The sequence below is a fragment of the Phoxinus phoxinus genome, assembly GCF_949152265.1.
Source record: "Phoxinus phoxinus genome assembly, chromosome: 17".
Lineage (NCBI taxonomy): Eukaryota > Metazoa > Chordata > Actinopteri > Cypriniformes > Leuciscidae > Phoxinus > Phoxinus phoxinus.
Window position 1 is genome coordinate 25,546,958 of NC_136892.1, and position 21,981 is coordinate 25,568,938.

Here is a 21,981-nt window from a genome sequence, read left to right on the forward strand (position 1 = left end):
TAATCGTCCTAAATGAACATCGATAAAGCATATAGCTAATTGCCCTTAAAATGGCAGAGCAAGATCGCGAATCCCAGCGAGCTTTTGTTTTTAGGCTGCCTAGCGCCCCTCATAATCACTGTATTAGAGCTCTGTTGAGAGATGTCTGTCTGCGCCAGGTTATAAGATAGAGTGGCCTTTCTGCACGCTTTTCCATCAGCAGTGCTGAGGCGAGAATGAGTATTTTCAGAGGCTAATTAACTGGGGGCCGTCTTCATCACATGGCCATTATAGTGAGAGGCAGGGCCTAGAGGGGCGCCCGTCTCTCTCTACGCACTTAGCCCCGCTACTGCTTTAATTGTGCAGAAAATGTAATTTGTGTCTCAGTTCAAGTTCCCTCGGAGAGCGCTGTTCACTGTGGGAGACTCCAGTCACATGAATAGCTCTGCCATTCAACCATCCAGGGGTCAGGTGGTGGGAGTAGGCGGGTTCGACGTGCGTGAGTGTGTGTGTGTGTGTGCAGTGTCCTTGTGTAAACCACGACACGGTTGCCACGACAACCTGTCAGTCACATGAGATCGCAGCAATAACAAACCACAACGATTCAACCATCCAATCAATTCCAAATGGACAAAATCAAGTCCTGCCCTAGATTTGTGTTTTGTTCGAGAAGCTCTCAATACATATATTTCCAGGAATCGCCAGGAATCATTCTGACAATGTGTTTGTCCTGTTTGCTCCTTCACAGTGAGCTTGAGCTTCCCTTTTTTAATACATGAAACTGTGGCTAAACCAGTGCACGTTCACCGTACGTTGCAACGCCACCTCTTTCAAAATCACACTGAGCGAGATTCGCTGCTAGCCACACTAAAAAGCATAGCAATCATTAGCTGAATTGTTACTTCTTTCGTAATTAATAATTGCAGACACTGAGAAGATAATAGGCTGGATCTAGTTTCATTTTTTGTTGTTGTTGAAAAAGACAGCACAATGAGTAACTGGATTTTTAAAACAAATGCCACGTGTGCCGCAATCAGTCCCTTGTTGGCAGGAAAATATGGCGGAAAGAGGGCCGGGGTGGGATACAAGGGGAATTGCATTGTGCGGGACTGGTGTGAAACACAATACGTGGCGTAGTTTTAAAAGAGATGCCATGATCTTAGCTGGTTATCATCTAATAGGCTGTGACAGCAAGGCATTATGGGAGTTCAGAGGAGAGCAGGGGTTTAGGCTCTCAGAGAAAGAGAGAGAATTGGGAGGGGGATTGGTTAAGGGGTAGAAAAAGAAAAAGTGTTCGGAGAAAAGGAGGGAGGCTGAAGGACGAAAAGATGAAAGCGAGAGGAAGGAAAGGAACGAGAGAGACCGTCGCGGGAGAAATCCTCTACACTTGTCACTCTTTACCTGGATCTACTATTCCTGTGGTGGAAAAGTGCTGATGGGTGGTGTTCCAGTGAGCTTTTCAGCTCAGAAAAAAAAGTGCTTACTGGCTCTCGCTGGAACGAAGAAGGGCTTGAGGAACTCTTCCCTCGCTTCACGCTTTTGTCTGAAGACTTTGCAGCGGCTAGCATTTTCTATCTTCTCCTCCTATCTGCTCTCATTTTCATTTTCTTATTTATTCCTTTCACTCTCCTGTCTCTCTGCTCTCTTGCAATGATGTCACAGTAAAGTGTGTTCTGTTTCTTTTTTCTTTCCATCGTTTCTTTAAACCTTTATATTTTCTGGCCCATTTCTAGGACATATCATGGAAACAGGATTTGATTTGCTCTAAAAGAGTGTGTGCTCTGTGGAGATGCTCTAATGTGCACATACTGTAGCAAACCTCTCTCCTCAATCTGCCCATGGGCTTTTGTTTAAACTAGGATGTAAAAACGGCCAGGAGGACATTAACATATGACCGCCCACGTTTATATAGCAACGCCTAATCAATATTCATCAATTTGGCCGGCAGTTATGGAAGACAATCATAACCCAGGTCATTTACATGTAGAAGTCTTAAAGGTATAGTAGCAAAACTTAATTAAAGGTCAGCAAGGGCAGAAAGTGTTCATGCAAAAGTAGATTTAGGCTGTTTTGGTGCGAGAAACCTTGACTAACATTACCCTTGAAGTGTTACTCGAGTCATATGTTTCTGTATTGGTTTTGTTAACTAACAGCCATAGTTATGCACAACCGTTCAAAACAAGCGTGCCGTACAAGCCCTGAAAAGTGAAGCCAAAACACATCGATCGCCCCCTGGTGGCTGGTTCTAGTATAGATCATAAACCCCGCCTCCCCATGTTATTCAACGGGACATGAGACCAACTAAACAATTAAATTACACTTCAAATATATTTTTTTCAAAGGTGGTTTCTGTCGTTTTTATCACGCTGCTATAAGTTCAAGTGTCTGTTTTTAAAATAAGTTTGTTTGTTAGTTACGTGATGCTATAAAAACGGTATTTATATACGTTGATTTCAAGGCTTTACTTCCTGCTCACTACTGCGCAGGTCTGGTCCCGAGATCGCTACTGCGCAGACTTAAATCCCAAGATGTCAGCGCCAAATCAGGACAGTGACGGCTTCATTTCTCACCAATGGAAGAGAGCGAAGGGGCGTCGTCCATCTTTTTTCACAGTCTATGGTTCAAAACTGTCCGTAAGATTTTTTTTTTATTCAGCAAGGATGAAATCAGAAATCAGGATTAAAATCAGTTAAAAGTGACAGTAAAGCAATCTATAATTGTACAAAATATTTATATTTTAAATAAATGCTTTTGCTTTTTAACTTTCATCAAGAATACTGAAAAAAAAATGTATCAGAGTTTCCACGAAGAAAACATTAAGCACCACAACTGTTTTTAATATGTGACCCTGGATAACAACATGGGTGAAATTTTTTTTATGTATGTATGGTTTGTTAGGATTGGACAATATTTGGCCGAGATACAACTATTTGAAAATCTGGAATCTGAGGGTGCAAACAAATCGAAACATTGAGAAAATGGCCTTTAAAGTTGTCCATTTATGTTCACGATTGTGTTGAATTCACTCACTAAAATAAATGTTTTATATATTTACGGTAGGAAATGTACTAAATATCTTCATGGAACATGATCTTTACTTAATATCCTCATGATGTTTGGCATAAATTTCTCATAAAAGAAAAATCGGTAATTTTGACCCATACAATGTTTTGTTGGCTGTTGCCACAAAAATACCTGTGCTACTTGTGACTGGTTTTGTGATCCAGGGTCACATATTGATAATAACAACACAAATTGTTTCTTGAGCACAAAATGAGTATGCTACAATTATTTCTGAAGGATCATGTGATACTAAAGACTGAAATCATGGCTGTTGAAAATTCAGCTTTGCCATTAGACAAATAAATTACACTTTTAAAATATATTAAAATAAAAAATGGTTATTTAAAATTGTAATACTATTTTGCAGTATTACTGTTTTTACTGTATGTGTGCAGCCTTAGTCCCTAGTCTCCAGGAAGTTGCTTTTTTGATTGAAGCTCTCAATTTTCACAAGTGCTTACCAGTTTATTGTGCAATATGCATCAGGCAGTCAGTGAAAGGGCTGTAGGCGGTCCGTAGGTGTTCCGTCTGAGGCTGAGACTTTATCACTGATATTGCAAGTTTATTTATAAAGACTGATCTGTTCTGTACTAAAATTACGATGTGGCCTGTTCCTTTTGTTTTACTTTAAAGTCTTTTTTTCTAGAAAACATCTTACTGTGACATCAAGTTTGGACAAAACACATTCCTATGATCGAAAACGATTTTCTTTCATTCGTAGATGTTTTTTGTGTAAACAGTGTTATCTTGCTTTCTTTTTCAGTCTGTCTCCTCTTTCTGCTTTTTAGGTCTCATTCACTCTCGACCCTGTTATAAGCCAAAATCTTGATCTGGGTGTCCATTACTAATCGATTTAAAGTAGAGAGTGCAATGTGAAATAATAGCTCATCCATGAGGAGAAAGAACAAGGGAATTATCCCATCGCAAGGTTTGTCTACCCATTCAGAAACCCCTATGGCTTTGTAATCAGTCTTTATAAACCACCTTAATCTTTTAATTCACTTGTATCACTCCACCGGCTGGCCTTCTTTTATTTCTGGCGGGCACTTTGTAGCCGTTAATCCTCTAAACTGCGGGAGATTTCCTCCCCGTTTCCGAACCACCACCCTGACACCTTACAAGACGGGACCCACATGAAAATTAAGTACAAAATTAATTGTGGTTTTAAATATCGGTGTGTCATTTAAAGGCAGGCCTCTTAAAGCAGAACACTTGGTTTGTTTCAGTGTATGTGGACAGCACCCTAAGAAAGAATTGCATGGTTCAAACTGTTCATTAATGATGCATGTTAAATGAGGGTTGAACATCCCTTTGTATGATAATAGAGTCTGATCAGTTGCTTTGTGATTGCAATAAAAAAGGATTAAAATAATTACATGGTTAAGGACACAAAGTACATAAACACACACACACAGCCGCCTTCTATAAATCGTTTGAAGTTTAGCTAATCGGGATGCTAAAGCAATAAACATCTTATTTTGTTAGATCCCATTTTCGCCATTTGCCACTAGCTTTCATTTGCCTTTAAATAATAGAGAACAATTTGAACTTCTTCTGACGTCTGAAATAAATTGCATGTACAAGATCCAAATTACATTGTTTAACCTCAGAATTATTGGCCCGCACTTATCTCCTGTGGCCCCGCCGCTCAATGATGTATGGCTTCAGTTTACTCTCCGCAAATCCCAGGGTGCACTGCAGCCCCCCGGGTGGGCGGAGGGCGCGGCTGCTCGGATGGAGCGGCCTTTTATGTTTTATAAGCCCCCCTGCACTCCTCTTTAATTTAGAAATATGAGAGTATGTGTGAAAAAAGAGGATTATTAGCTACTACTAATCTCCATGTTTGCTGTTGTACCCTCCGTCCTCCAAATCTCCACTGGTGGGAGAACAGAGAGAGAGAGAGAGAAGGAGAAGAGAGGCTGGAGTGAGGAATTAAGAAGCAAACAAACAAACAAACAAAAAGGAAGAAAGTAGAAAAAGTAAACGGATGGATGATGGATGGATGGATGGATGGATACATACATACATACATACGCATTCATTCATACATACATACATACATGCATACAGTACATACATACATACATACATACACACATACATGCATACAGTACATACATGCATACATACATTTATTTATTTACATGTCCATATTGGAGTGTGGATCGCCTGTGACTTACTGTATTCGATATGACTGTGTGCACCGAACCATGACACTCATGCCGTGACGTTTGGTACGAATACATGTACCGTTATCCATCAATCCATCCATCTGGCCATATCTGCTCATAATTATCTATGAGTAGATATGGGTAAATATACAGGTGCTGGTAATAAAATTAGAATATCATCAATAAGTTGATTTATTTCAAGAATTCAACTTAACAGGTGAAACTAATATATTATATAGATATTTTCTGATGAGAGCAAATTTTGCATCTCATTTGGAAACAAAGGTCCCAGAGTCTGGAGGAAGAATGGAGAGGCACAGAATCCAAGATGCTTGAAGTCCAGTGTGAAGTTTCCACAGTCTGTGTTGGTTTGGGGAGCCATGTCATCGGCTGGAGTTGCAAATGAGATGCAAAATTTGCTCTCATCAGAAAAGAGGACTTTGGTCCACTGTGCTTTAGAGTCAACGCAGCCGTCTACCAGGACATTTCAGAGCACTTCATGCTTCCTTCATTTTACAGCAGGATTTGCACCTGCCCACACTGCCAAAAGAACCAAAACCTGGTTCACTGACCATGGTATTACTGTGTAATTACTGTGTGATTTCATGTAATATTCAAATTTTTTGATTTCGTGGGTTTCATAAGCTCTAAGCCATAATCATCAAAATTATAACAAATAAAGGCTCAGTTTCTCACTTTGCTTGCAATGAGTCTATATAATGTATTAGTTTCACCTGTTAAGTTAAATTCTTGAAATAAATCAACTTTTTGATGATATTCTAATTTTATGACCAGCACCTGTAGATATAGACAGACAAGACAGACCGATCCATGTTATTTTTATTGTTATTTTTTTGTAAATAAAGATAGGCAAATGGATAGATATGTGAATATATGGATAGATAATACAGAAGGCAGAGATTTACCTGTAGTAGAATGATAGATAGATGGCTACTAGATAGATGAATCTATGGATGGACAGACTGATAGCCGGATTGATAAAACGATGGATTGTCTGATGGATGGATGCTTATTTTGATTGTAAATTAAGATATATAGACAAATGTATCTGTATTTTGTTGTAAATCAGCACAAAAGTTGGATGGATGTACTGATAGGTGGATGGTCCAACAGATAGATGAACCGACAAAAAGATGACTGGATACACAGATAGATAGATAGATAGATAGATAGATAGATAGATAGATAGATAGATAGATAGATAGATAGATAGATAGATAGATAGATAGATAGATAGATAGATAGACAGACCTCTTCTTATGGATGGGTGGGTAGATAGATAGATGGATGGATGGATGGATAGACCTCTTCTTATGGATGGGTAGATAGATAGATAGATAGATAGATAGATAGATAGTTTTTGAGACCGACAGATAGACAGACGGAGATACATAGATAGATAGATAGATAGATAGATAGATAGATAGATAGATAGATAGATAGATAGATAGATAGATAGATATATAGATAGATAGATAGATAGTTTTTGAGACCGACAGATAGACAGACGTAGATAGATAGATAGATAGATAGATAGATAGATAGATAGATAGATAGATAGATAGATAGATAGATAGATAGATAGATAGATAGATAGATAGATAGATAGATAGATAGATAGATAGTTTTTGAGACCGACAGATAGACAGACAGAGACAGACAGATAGATGAGCTGAGTTTGAGAGTGGTGTCACAGAGAGCGCTGGAGGGGGGAGATCCACTCTTTCATTGAGGCAGCTGTGCAGTCTGTATTTAAAGGGGAGGAGACAAGCTGACAGAAACACTGCCCTCTCTCCACTCACCCTTTTGTGAGGAGATTGCAGCGGCCGTCATAATTACACACAGACAAAAGACGAGAGCTGCGGTGACCGTGTGATGGAACACTCTCGGCCTGACAGGCTTTTCACCTTTTCATCCATCTATCAACACACCACTGTCATTTGTTTCAGGTCCAAAACATAACAGAGGCACCGCAAGGCTTTTTAGATATATATTTATATACATATTAGTCACACGCTTTTTTTTTTTTTTTTTGCTGCTTCTTGCAGAAACTTGTTAAAAAAGACGCCCACACATGACAGAGACACTTTGCACAAATCAATGGTGTGCGTAATGAACGCCGGTGATGAGCAAAAAAATGTCCCCATTTAGAACACGACGCACCGGCGAACGTGCGCTTACCTGTGTCTGCGGATTCAGCACATCACCATGGCAATTACAGCCTCTGTTTCCTCTCCGAGGCTGGGTGACCAAAGAAAGAGGGCCGTTTATTAGCCCCAGCGGGTGGCCAACTTTGGAATGCACACTCTGTTTATTCCCAGTTTCTGTTCCCGCTGACAGCCCGCGTCGCCCAAACTCTTCCAGGGCAGGACCCAGCCTTAGCGCTTTTTATGAATTCAAATACCTAGAAAGAGCCATCTGGATGGGAAGATATTAATGACACACACGGATCCCAGCATGCATCCCAGTTCTAATCAGGCGGCGCTTGCTCCGCAGCTCTGTTTTCCAGGGAATTGGGGGGTGTCTGTGCGGGCAAGTTTAGGGGGGCCGCCTGTACGCAAAGCACGATTGATGCTTTGTGTGGTATGTGAATACAAATGAAGGATTTGTCAAACCGCAATATTTGGGTCCCCATAGATTAGCATACGGCAGTTGGGTAATTATACTCACACTTGATTGAATGGAGTCAAAACAGGGGGATGAGTAAACTTCTGACAGCTTTTGATTTCAATGGAAATGGGGGTAACTATAGATGCATAATACATACACGCACACTTTCAAACAAATGGCCTCCATTTTGTGTTTTGCTATGACAGATGTGTCCTTTTAGGTAGATAGATTGATACTTATGGATGCATTGAAAAAAAAGTTAAATGCTTTGTTCGTTTCAAGTGTAGACCTTCTGCGGAGCGAATTATTTTATCTAACAACAAAAAGCCATTTATAGCTGATGGAATTACATTTACTTTTATTGAGTCATATGTTATTGTAATAATATTCAGAATGGTGGTACTTCAGGTTGTTTCTGGTTACACTTGTAAGCTGTCCTTCGGTTCCTGCTGTTTTAGTAAAGCCCAGAGGGACGTCATCTAAATAGACTGAATTAAATCACACTGAGATTTGAGAAGCATGTAATTTGTATTTTTTAATAGGTTTGAGAGGTTGACGCTGGACTTCGGCGTCTTCTGGTGAACGAGAACTCGAAGGTTAAACAGGAATTTAAATAAGAATGTACAGTAATTTAGTTCTATTTGATTAATGCTGTATTCCCCCAAAAAGCCAATCGTAGTTTTTTTTTCATCTTCTTATTTTAATTCATGTTTCTTTTGATTACTATTCCAACAGAATTAAACCCAGCATGATCTAAATCCCTGAGGAATTTAATATTTTATTATCAAACAGACGTGCACACACAAACTCTTTCACATCAGTGGATTTTATCATGTTTCCTTTGTTCAAATGATTTCGCTTTAATTTATTTCTGTAATCATCAGAGGCGCTTTCTTTTATTTTCACTTCGTATTTTATTTTAGTATCTTTTATTTTTTTAGCAAATAAATTTATTCCAAACATAAAAGGCGATTTATAAAAATAAAAAAAACACTGCAGCTTTTAATCAAAAGAAAATTGCGACACGTTCTTCAATGTCAACACAAAATTAATTTGGCAGATTAATCCAAGTAATGAGGGGAAAGCCTGAAAGCATGTTCCTTCTTACTTACTGTCTCTGTCTATGACCTGTAGAATGTTTTGGAGGGAATTTCCCAGGACTTCTCCGAGATATTGCTACTATATTATTTTATGTTTTACTAATAGTTTATTATTAAATCATTATTATTTATAAATTGGTAGGACAAAATTGTAATGCTTGCTACGCCATACTGCTAAATCTATCCGTACCATGTAATACAAAAAATAAAACAGTCACATTATGAGACATTGACTTTTTTTTTAAAACTATTATTTGAGACCTGAATAGTGTCTAGGCATGAGCAGGAACTATTAGCCCAGGCTGACTCGAGCTGTACTCTATTGCATCAGCGATGCGTCTGTGACAGACTGTTCTATTCCCCAGGTTCCTCGGAGGCGGCTGGCGCTCTCATTCTGAAGCCCGTCCGGTGTTCTTTCTTTCTCTCTGTAGTTGGCAGGGCCATTTTGAGAAGCTACTGTGCATGGCGGCCTTTAGCAGAGAATGTAATTTCAGGCTCCAACGGGGGAATAAAAAAAAAAAAGGGAGAGAAGAATGATAATACTGTGGAAGGTCAAATATTGATCATGCTATAGAGAGTAGCTTAAGGCAGGCTCACCATGAGAACTTTCAACAGGCTTTCTCTCTCTCTCTCTCTCTCTCTCTCTCTCTCTCTCTCTCTCTCTCTCTCTCTCTCTCTCTCTCTCTCTTCCACTCAGGGATTCGTCCTTCATCTCGGGGGGGAGAGTGAATGAGGGAGGAAAAAGTGAGATCGAGAAAGAAAGATATAGCAAGAGAACATTTGGGCCGAGTGAATGAACGCCGTGCGCCTCCTCTGCTGATTTGAGTGAGTGTAGGGAAAGAGAGTGCTCTTCAATTCCACGCCTGTCCAATAGTGTTTACGCCAGGTGGGAATATCCAGGCTGTGTCCTTGTAAGACAAGAGGCCCCAGCGGATTCAGATGAGGTGGTTCACTGCCGTTGCATACATCGGCTCGCCGCATATATCCCGGTGCTTTATCCTGGCCAGAGAGAGGCTTGAGACCAGAAGAAATGTCCTCGACAATCAGCAGAAACCCCCTCAACCTTGGGCTCTCTGCCGACCTGAGCCCTCGTCTCTATGAGAGTAACTGAAAGAGACACGCAGACAGGGGCTGTTAGCAAGTCTTATTTACGTACTTGGAAATCACAGCCAGTGTTAAAACACTCCATTCCAGAAACATCTGGCCAACTGACACAGGCCTTTTACAATTTCTTTCTTGCCCACAGTTTTAAGAATTTGGTCCATAGAAAGGATTTTGTTGGTAGGTTACCGAAACCCATTTGTTTTCGAGTGGTGCTGTCTATTTGTCACTTCAGCATCCGTAAACCCTAACGCTCAAAATAGTTAATTGGTTTGAGTAGGACAAACTTAAATTAAACTAATTAGTTCAGTCAAATTAACTTTTATGAGTACTTATCACTTTCTTTTTCTTTCAAGTTCACAGAACTGATATATTTTAAGTAAATTGATCTGTTTCATTGTTTTGAGGTTTATGAAATTATTTATTTTAATTTAGACGAACTTAAGTTTAACTGAAACGGCGGGATGTCTATTTCCCAGCATGCTTTGCCGATGGCACTCGAAAGGGAGATGCTAAAATTAAGTGTAATATAATGTGTGTGTTTTTTTTGTTTTTTTTGCAAGATTAATGTTAAGTGGGAGATTTAGTAGTGATTAATGTTTTGTTATGCTAATTTACAAGACTTTCTGTTAATGTTGGTTTTAGGATAGTTACCATCATGGTGACAAGTGGTGCATGAGATTGATTTGAGAGCAAATAATACCTTTATATAGTTGCACTTATACAGCAAGTGCTTCTGTATAACACTATTGCTAATATGTTAGCAAATTTGTATGTTAGCAGATTAGCTTGTTAAAACGAACTAAGTTTATACTAATAAAAGTGTTTGCATTGAGATTACATGAAAGTTGTAAGTTAATTGTATGAATTAGTGTACTCATACATTTTAATTTTTCTTAACTTGAAATGTTTAAGTACAAAATAAAAATCTGCTAGTTCTGCTAACTTAAACTTTGAATTGCATAACTTAAAAAATTGAGGCAATTGATTGAAATAATACAATGACATACTTGTATGATGACCATGGACATTGTCCTTCTAATTACATATTTAGCATTTTATTTATTCTAAATACACACAATTAAATTATATTTGATCACTTTTGCAAGTTTCTTTGGAAATATATTTTGTGATAATTACCTTGATTTATCATGCTTTATTCCTTTCCCCACCCCCTGATTTCATTGGTTTAGATTGCACTTTAAGAAATGTATTAGATGAATACTCTGGTGGACAGATTTATGCCCATTTACAGTCTATTTACTTAAAGGACGGCTGACACGTCCTCATTATGCCGCCATATGAGATGACAGAAGTCTAAATGGCATTTATGTTAAGGTCACTCTATTTTGTTTACTCAACTGAGGCCTCCAAGAGCATTTGAGTCTGTTGATCTATTGTTCGCATTGGGAGAGTTAAGTAACTTAGCCTTTCTCCACAAGAACGCTCACAGTCGCCGCAAAGCAGATTTCCAGTCACTTAACATTCGGCTCACTGAGCAGCGAAGAGCAGTCATTTACAAAATGGCCAAAAGATGCTAAGAAGTAACCTTAGAAAACTGCAATTTAGCATAAATAGCTATATGGTTTGTTTTAAGGAAATTTGTTTATGGTGTTCACTCACTGAGACGTATGTGATGTGTAGAGCGTAAGAACGATTTAGCAAATATCCAAACAGTTGATAATTGCTGAAACTTAATAACTTCAGAGGAGGAAGGGTCATGGGGAGTGAACGCAGTTGAGGGCAATAGTATTCAAAGAAACGTTCAGTAACATTCTCATTATGATAGAATATGAAAGTGTAGAATATGAATAGAATATATCAGTTGATGGAATATGAAAATATATTTAAAACCAGGGATGAACTTGCTAGTGAAAGCCTCTTTTGTGAGTTTTGTGGGTTATGATGGACCAGTGTTGGTCTCGAGCTGATTTAGTTAGTCGCAGTCCATCATTGCTAGTTTGTTTTTTTGCTACTCTATAACTTGCTGTGTTTGGTGGGATACCGATGAATCTGAACTTTTTATTCCAAATTAATCTCTTACTCACCATGCAATTCAAAGGTCAAGAGATCCCCTGTACATTTAGACTTCATCCTGTATATATTTAAACTCCAGTTCAGTCATTACCACAAACTAGACTCCAAGGACTGAGATCTATCACCTCTGATATATTCAGAGCAGAGGCTGGAGGACACCGGGCCTGTAAAACACCACCGCGGTGATCCGCTTGTAAAATATGCGGTGATTTCATGAACTGAGGAGCATCAGGTATGTAAGATATATGGTAGCGGCATAGCAGCTTAAGCCGCGTTTCCACCGTGGGAACTTTCCCCAGGAACTAGGAACTTTGGGCTGGTACTCGGTGTGTTTACACCGCAGGAACCAGGGTCTAAATGAAGTTCCAGGTAAATATTTCCCCCTCAGAAAGTCCCTGCTGGCGAGGTAGTACTTTTTCAAAGTTCAGGAACTTTCGGGGGTGGGACTTGTGCGCTGAACGTGCTGATTGGTTGTGTTCACGCCGCATATTGACTGGAGGACTCCACGCAGCATTCTATTTTAACCGGCATTTTTAAAAATCTATTGCGGTTCGTGGCTTCATGCATTAAGAGTTGTCTGTCTGCAAATATGGAATTTAATTATAAAAAAACACTGGACCGACGACGAGGTTCAGGCTTTATTAGGTTACGCGTATTTGTGTAACAGGACATTTTCTGCGCATTCGTCCCAGCCATCTCACATTCAATGTCCGCAATACATCACAAACAACTACAGCACAGTTTGAATCTCCTCCATACTTATTATAAATGTGGCGCTCAAAATTGATTACTGTCCGTCGCAGACTGGGAGGAGCAGTCGCGCGCAGTTTATAATCTTCCCGGTACTTTAGACCGCGGTGTAAACGCAGAAAGTAACCGGTCTGGGGCAAAAAAAGTTCCTGGGAAAAAAGTTCCTGGGACAAATTGTTCCGGGTAATTTCGGTGGAAACGCGGCTTTAGTATAAGATTGTGGGTTTCTTTTGAACCTGAAAGAAAAGTGTATGACTGAATGTATAAGAAAAGCATTTTAGGCCATATAAAAATGCCATTTCAGCAAAGCTTGAACACCAAAATAACATGTCAAAAATACAAAGTCATGGAGTGCTCATTGATATTTAAGAGAAATTAGAAAAATGGGATTAAATCAGACTTCTGTATTAAAATAGTTTAATTAAAAGATTTATTTAACTGCCCCTATTATGCTTTTTCAAATATACCTTTGATGCAAAAGAATGAATTGATGTGCCAATTCCAGTATCACTTCCTGTTGCATACCTCGTAGCAACCATAAACTGTAAAAAAAACATGGACGTAGTGTCCGTGACGTCACCCGTAGGTTTCTGAAGAGCATTTTTGAAGCCCAAAGTGGGCGGAGCCGGCCGTCGCCATCTTGGCAGCGCGTTACTTGCGCAATCCACCTGTCACTCAAGTGGCCACACCCTTAATTATGCAGAACTTTAAGGCTTAATATAATTTTAAAAAATTCACCCCCTCACAGTTGTCATGAAGGGCAGAATTAGCTATATAGACCAAAACCACTTTTTGTATCTGTAAAAAAAAAAAAATCTGCTGTAAAGTTGGACATATTAACATGGGGGTATATGGGATTGACTCTCTTTTGGAGCCTGTCTCTAGCGGCCAGTCGATGAATTGCAGTTCAAGTCACTTCCATGTTGGATTCAAGAGAGAGACCGGAAGGTTGCCGCTTGGTAGCAACATAACAAATTAGCATAAAGCCAGCCTATGTTCTTCATTGGTTGCCCGTGAAAAACATCTACTTTGACCCGCCCTCAAACACTGTAGTTGTAGCTGAGGCCTGGCAGAGTTCGGTTTCTATGTGATTTTGTGATCCCCCCCATTAATTTTTCTATTTAGCTTTGTTTTATTTCGGTTTTAATTTTTAGTCATTGTAGTACTTCAACTTCAACTTATTTTATAATAACTGGTTGTCAATGCAACATTTCAAATTTTAATTTGTTTGTTTTTACTGTTTTTTTTTTTTAACAAACATGAATAGTAAACATTTTAGTTAACAATAACAACACTGATTTGCAGCCCTTTTACAGTATGTTTTTAAATTCATATTTCTACTATGAATCAACTGTTTGAATAAAAAAGGCTTTGCGCTATTTTCACATTAGAGTTTGCCTTTGACCCATTCAAGTCAAAACATGTTTGTTTCAAATAGTTAGGAAAATTCACGATAAAAATTCAGATATTTGATTGACTAATTTCATTAATTATTCTGTTTACAGGTTGAACTTGTCCACTGTGCCAGTTCACTGGTTTCGTAACATTGTGCGGATATGGGTGTTATTGTACAACACCCAAGCACTGCAGTGCGGTGCAGTTAGCGGGAAATAACGACAAATTGAAGTGTGCAAATAAAAAGCTGTCTGCGAGCTCACTGTGGGCACTCGCTGACCGGTAAAGTGTAATTATGTACAACTCTTTAAGCAGTTCTCATCCAAGATGGGTTTGCAGAAAAACAAGTCGCTGTATGAAGACGGAGAGCTTCTATTAGCGCACGAGTGTGTAAACGCACAATAGGCAAGTTTGAAAACTTAAATCTTACTTTGCCTGCCGACGGTGTAAACTGGAGGCTGAGTAAAGTGGTTTATGCGGCATCGGCGGTTTATTCTGTCTGAATGAGTAATCGAACGTGCCCTGAGTGATTCAGTTTGTAACGGAATTCATTATTCATGGCGAATAGCTCATTTACCGGTAATTTCTAATGGCTTTATTTGGATGTGACTTTTGAAATTCTACTAAATGTTCCTCTGCCACCGCTTATTAGTGTAATGCATTTATGAGCCAGTAATTTTTGTTAATGTTTGTGTGCTTTGAAAATGCGTGTGGCCATGCCATGCTAATGCTCATGCAAGAGGAGGGGAAAATGGTTCAATAACGATTTGTTTACTAAAAGTCATTGTGGGCCATTCTCATCTTATACACCCCCCCATCCTTCCCAACATTCATTAGAGTGACTGGACTAATTAAAAGCACCACTTTTGAGTGTGTCTTTGTGTGTGTTTGTTCTCCGTTATCTCTGTGAGTTCCTCTGGCCGCAGTGGAGAGAGCCGAATAACCTTCTAAATGTGCTCGTTTAGAACCTGAGAGAAGCTTTATGTTTCTTCCTCCTGCACAGTGTGGAAAGGGAAAAGATATCGAAGCTGTAGGGCAGTTTTTCCTATATATATTAGACGTCAAACTGCAGATAAAGATTCAAGCCACTGGCTAACCGCTTTGACAGCTGCTATAGAGGATATTTTGTCTATGAAATGCAGTCAGGAGCACTTCAGGAGACGAAGGGAGAGAGAGAGAAAGAAGCTGAGAAACCAGCATTGGCCCGAAATATTCGCTATTTAAATAATGTGAACGCAAATATGCAAATGCTTCTAGAAATGCAAGCAATTCGTCTGTCTTTGAGTTGCAAAATGTGGCATGCCGCGTACGGTGCATATACAGTAACAGGAGAATTCTGGCTTTTTTATATTACAATGTCATTTTCACCACATGTCAACTTCTTAGTGATAGCATTTTGTGGTAAAAATGACTCTTGGCTAACAGATACACAGATTTTTTTCCGACTCCTTTGTGTTGCTAAGCCTAATTTAGCTACACAGTGAAAAATATCCTGTTAAATTTAGGGTAAATAACACAGGTATACTTGCCAGAAACTCACTGAGGCTCAAATCCGTTCATTTCATGCATTACGGATTGGCATATTGTGGTCTGTACTTATAACCTTATAACCATAGTTTTTCATCAAATATGGTAAAACCAATTAACAGGTTTTTATTGTAACATACTGTAACAACAGGATTTTCCTTTTTTTTACAGTGTAGGAAACATTGATGCTTATATTTGTAAAAAAAAAAAAAAAAAAAAGACATGAAAAAGACAGCAAATGCAGATGGCAGAACATTGAATGAGGGTTGATTGAATGATCAACATGAGGGTGATTAAATGATGATTTTCATTTTTGGACACTTACTAAAATGTTGCTATAGATGGTATGCATGTGACGTCACCACCGGCCAGAGACTGTGGCAGCATTGGTTTTCAGCGTGAATGCAGTGAAAAACACACAAAACACACCTAAAAAGGGAAAGAGCTTTGAGATTGACTGTACAGATAGATTTGACAAGAAATTGGTCTGTATTTTTACAGACTGCTGAAAGCTACTGAAAAAGAGAAGCACTGATCGCTGCAATTCATAGAAACCACTGGACTCCAGGCAAGGAAATGTGGATTTGCAGTTATCATTTTGTGATGTTGAATGTTGGGGTGAAATCTACCCTAGAAATGTGTATAATTGTAGTTATATATTGCATTGACAACTCATCAATTCAATATTTACCAGACATTTAATGCATAATCTGTCGATCCATTCAGTACTTAAGTTTATCACGTCTACAGCAACGCAAGCACACACGTTTAACAGACCTTGCTTGCGATGTGTTAGCCAAACATTTATGTTTCTGGCCTTACCTCCTCATGACCCCGATCATTTAAAGAACTCAACATTTGATATTAATAATTGTACTGCAGCCATTTGAAACATCCACCCAAGATTGTCTGTCCTTTATGGGGGTTTGAAATGTGCAGTGCTGGAATTTTTACAGTGCTGCTGACCATGGCTTAGCATACTCATAAAATATTTTATGAGTGTGCTATTTTTTTTCATCTTTAATATTTAATATCACAAGTCCTATAAAAGGTAATATTTGTTGTAAAAATGTAACGTTTTCAAATATGTACTTTACAATCTAAGGCATCAAGTTTGGGCCCAGTCAGCGAAAAATAACGTTTCACTTTGAACCTGTTATTCCCAGCTGACTAGTTATGCAGCAACTGTCAGTAATATCATTTGTCTGTGACAGTTATTCAAGAGTTTGATTGATTATTTGAGGATTTGCGGCTACTACAGCTGCAGGGTCCAAAGAAAAACACAATTTTAATGTAGGACGTAATGCAAGACTCCCGCGTCTACAAGATTTTTCTCCTGCATTGACGTTGCACGTCTGCCTTCATTTCTTTCTTCATCTGTGATGCTGCAACCTCCAGATGCAAAAGTTAGCACAGCGTCGGTGTGGTCCATATAATGCATATAATATGTATTCATAAATCTGTCCTCGTCTTCTATTCATTTTTAGTCAGAAAATGTGTGTGCGCTAAGTCGCTTTATTGTTTGTGAGTACACGTGTGTGTGTATGTGTGAGTGTGTGTGTGTGCGTCTGTAAAAAAAAAAAAAAGACAGGAGAGATTTTTAGAGTGTCTATGAACCCACAGAACGCCTAATTAAATTCCTATTCAAATCCAGCAGTATTTCATGACAGCTTGTGATAAAAACCCCATTGTGTGTAATGATATGCTTTGTGAATGTGTGTGAGGAGAGATGGAACAGAAAGCTTTGGGGGGAAGTGGGAGGAGGGAAAGCTCAGAGCTTCCTACAGTCGAAAGAGAAAATGGTAATACAAACATGAAAGTAGCCCTTGAACTACTTTTTCACCTCTGTTACAAACCCAGAATTTCTGAATCAGCAAGCGTCTTTTTCTCCAGGTGTCCATGATCCGCTCACTGTATATTGATTAGGGAATATGAGCAGGAAGCTCATCTAATTTGCCCTGGAGTTTTATAGAGTATGGTATGCTATAACTGACAGGTTCAATGATTTATAATATAAAAGTCCCTTGCCGTTAAAACACCCTGTAAATTGACTTTAATACCCAGTAAATGTAGCATCTCCTTTATACTGTATTAAATATAATTATGGTTCCCTTCACTGCTCTGTCACTCCGGATTGGGTATGTTAAATATTTGTAAAATAAAAGTAAGCGATAATGTGACTAATACAATAATTATATATATTATAATGAGCTGATGAACGTTCAAATCATTGACAGTCAAACAAGCTTGAGCATTTAAAGTGGCAGATGACAAAACACCAGCATGCCCTTATAATAAACAAAATGTTATTGTGTGCTGGTGTGGATGTCAATACGGTTGTACTGTAATATTCTATAAAGAGTTGGTGAGTATGATTCAGTGAATCACTGATTCTATGGATGAGTTAAAACACATTCAGTGAATCAATTAGACAAAACTTTGATTCACACATTGTTGCACATGTAAGTACCTGTTTGCCATTTTTCAAGTATTAAAACTATTTATCTAGTTAAATATTGCTATTTATTGATATGAAATGTTTTATTTGTGCATGTAAGTGACAATTGTTCAATATCATTCTTCTTGATTCATTTAAATCTAGTTAACAACACAAGATGGTGGCATTTTCTTCTCATCTTCTGCTATCCTGACAATGATGATAGTTATAGTTAGTTATTTTATAGTTAATAGTTAGTTTAACTTTATTAATTGCATTTTAGCATTGTTTCTTCTCGGCTGTCTGTAGCCAATCAGAACACACCTGCAACCACAGTTGTAGCTATTGAAGATCACGAAAAATATTATGAGACATATAGATATTATATAGCTATATCATCCAGCAACTCTAGTTACCCTTCCTTCTCAAGCTCGCTTGAACTCGTTCTCTCGGTCTCTCCATCTCTTTCCTGTCTTTTTCGCTCGGACAGTCTCCTGTTTTCAGCTGGAGGCAGAGTTCTGTCTGTAAACCTCTGGAGACGCGCTCTCTCTATCTCTCTCGCTCGTTTCTCTCGCTCTGTCTCTCTGACAACTGCTGCAGGGGTAAAGGCCCGTTGTGTTTCTTGGTGTTTGTTTTAGGAGGCTGCATGTTAAGTGACCTGTCCATCCAAAACACTCTCTCCATCTGATCTCTCTTTACATCTCAGTCAAACGTTCAGCTTGGACAGCGGTATTCATTAATATAGTAGCAACCTATACGGCACACTCGCATAACCCATTGCACACGCGCGCACACACACACACATGCACGCAGACCAGCAGCAATGAAACAGAACACCTCCGGAAAGCAGTTTGTGTCACACTCTCTGTACACCCTAAGGGAGTTGATAGTACAGCGGAGAGAAAGAGACGTCCGCTACACTGTAAACAGCAGACTAGATGTGTGAAGAAAATGTAAGTGGTGTTTGTGCAAGAGCTTGTTACCTTGGTGTGTTGCTAGTGTGTTGTTTGCTGGTGGTTATAGTTTGTTAAGGTGGTTCACTATAAAATAAAATAAAAGAAACTTTTTTATATGTATTTATTTCAGGTAACTTATGTGCTTCATGTGGTAATACCTAAATTGACTGTTTTTATTCAAATAAAAAAAATAATTTCATATGACAAAATCACAGGAGTGAATCACGCACATCTTATTTATGTTACGGGTGCTGGATCACAAATATGATCATGTAGTAGAAAGTGACAGATCCGCACACCGAATAAGCTCCCATTCAAACAAAATTTATTGGTGACGTTTCGGGCCTACATGGCCCTTCCTCAGACTAACGTTAGTCTGAGGAAGGGCCATGTAGGCCCGAAACGTCACCAATAAATTTTGTTTGAATGGGAGCTTATTCGGTGTGCGGATCTGTCACTTTCTACTATATGACAAAATCAACCTAACTATTTTACTACTTTCATTTTTCCCAAATTCCATTTTTTCCATTTAAAATGTTCTTGATTCCGTTTAAATGGTTAAAAAAATGTTTTGGGTATTTTTAGTTAGTTTATTTATTAAGTTTAGTTTATTTATTTATTTTTAATTCCATGTTTTCTGTTTATTTTTGTGTGGATTATATTTTAATGGTTGAATTATACTTTAATAATCAAATAATTTGTAATCAATTGAATTCATAAAACTAACAATTTAATAATTTATAAACTTTTTTTTATTTTTTACATAATAATAGGGCCCTATGGAATGTTTTATTTTTCAAAAATCCTATATTGTCTGTTTAATTTTACTTATTGATTTAATTTCCCTTTTTATGACTGGATTTCATGATTCCGTTCAGGTTTTCAAATCACGGAAATCATAAGGCTCTACATCAAGTTGCTCAAAGGTAGGCTAAATTTAAGGGTCAGAAAGTAAGACTAAGTCTGTCTAGTGATTTGTGGTGTTGGGTTATTAAAAAAAAGAAATATTAAAAATATTATATGAAATATTTTTTTATTATTAAAAAACAAAAAAATGTTTAACGTTGTTTTAATTAAAATATTTAAAATATTCTAAAAAATATTTGAATATAGTATATAATACAGTAATAACTTGTTCGATCATTTAAAAAAGTTACCATTTTATTCCGAAAGTAAAAACAGGGTGAGTTAAGCGGTGAAGTTCAATACTTAGCATTAAGAGTTTCCTGAAACCCAAACCTTTAGTATGAGCAATAGTAGTGATGCTTCCCTTAGCAAGCACCACTAATAAGGCACAGGTCCTGTTGTGTCCCCTCCTGTGTGTTTGCGTTCCCCTAGCTAAATGATGTGGCCTGTGTGGCGATACAATGAACCTTGACATGTGCTGTGGAACATTTATTCTCATTAGGGCTGGTCTTTAATGCAGCTGTGCTGCACCACTGTATGACACTCCATCACGGTCTCTCCAGGCGCAATGACATCCCTGTTACACCAGACACACATGAAACCACCAATTTAAGACCTTTTTTTTGTGCAATGATTGAGTCACACTAACAATTTATTTCTATGAAGTGCAAGAATTGGTGTGCTTTCATGAGAAACCTATTACATCAAGAGTTTTAGTAAAAAGATAAATAGCAGTGGTTCTCAGAGAGCTAGTGGCTTTGTGACTCTATTCACACAAATGTAGGAGAGACCAGGGCTAGTTGTCACACAGGGGGACATTGTCAGAATTTTCTTCTCAAATACCTATAAACGAAAAATATATCCAAATTTTTGCTTTAGCTGTTAAAAAAAGTGAATAAATTGAAACCTACATAAGTATCGGCCTTGTTTTTTGTCTTTTTCTCTCCATGTATGCCCTCCATCCACATTGAGACGGCGACGAAGATTTTTGAAAACACTCTACCAAGTGGATACATTTGAAAACGTTGTTTTTGCGTTGTGTGGACTGTGAAAACAGAGGTATTTGAAAATAATGACGCACGCATGCTTAGTCATCTAAAGCATTTTGTACCCATAAAGAGAAATCTTATTTTGTACAGTCTTAATATTGCATTCCTGCAAAGGGGACTGAAAGTGTACTTGACAGCAATTGCTGTTCTGCGGCAAAACATGACGATTGTGTTTTAGACCATGTGACCTAGATTTTTCCATATTTTTCTAATAAAGGGATTGTCCAAGAAGAATAGCGTGAGAACTTTATTATGTCTGCTCTCTCGGTATCATCTTGTGAACTTTTAGTATGAAAACGGTAGTGTGGACCGGGAGCATTTTGAAATGAAAAAACAACAATTAGACAACACCATTAGACAACAGTTATTGTTGAAAGTCTGAATTGTTCTCAGGTTTTATAGGTCAGATCAAACAACACTTTTTTTATTGGCAGGTTGTCACATGTATTTTATATGCTACAAACGTATGCAATCATATATTTAATGAGTGTTTATATTTATTGTAAATAATTAAATATCAGAATTTTTTGTAAATATGTATTGGTCAGAACCTACCAATTTATATTTTTTGTACATTACCTTTTATATTTCATAAAATTTGTATCATTATCGTTAAAGTTGCAGTGAAACGGAGGTTGGGATTGTCTCATCTTCCATATTGTGAAATGTATCCAAGTGAAATGTTTTCTCGGACAAGAAAAATGATTTGTCTGTTGGGAATTGATTGGATGTTAGATGGTTGTGGTCTGCGATTGGTCGATCTCATGTGTGTGACAGAGGTTGTAAACACGTCATCAGAGAAAGGTCGCTGCGAGATGGAGGGGAAAATATTTGTATTAATATTATGAGGGCACCTGAGTCTTAAAAAAGAGTGATGTG

General features: G+C 38.1%; 1 long non-coding RNA gene across 3 annotated transcripts in view; it reads left to right on the forward strand.

Moving 5' to 3' along the window:
• Positions 1-21,981, forward strand: part of LOC306985048 — a 57,440-nt gene that overhangs the window by 21,320 nt on the left and 14,139 nt on the right. The gene's annotated exons all lie outside the window — the stretch shown is intronic.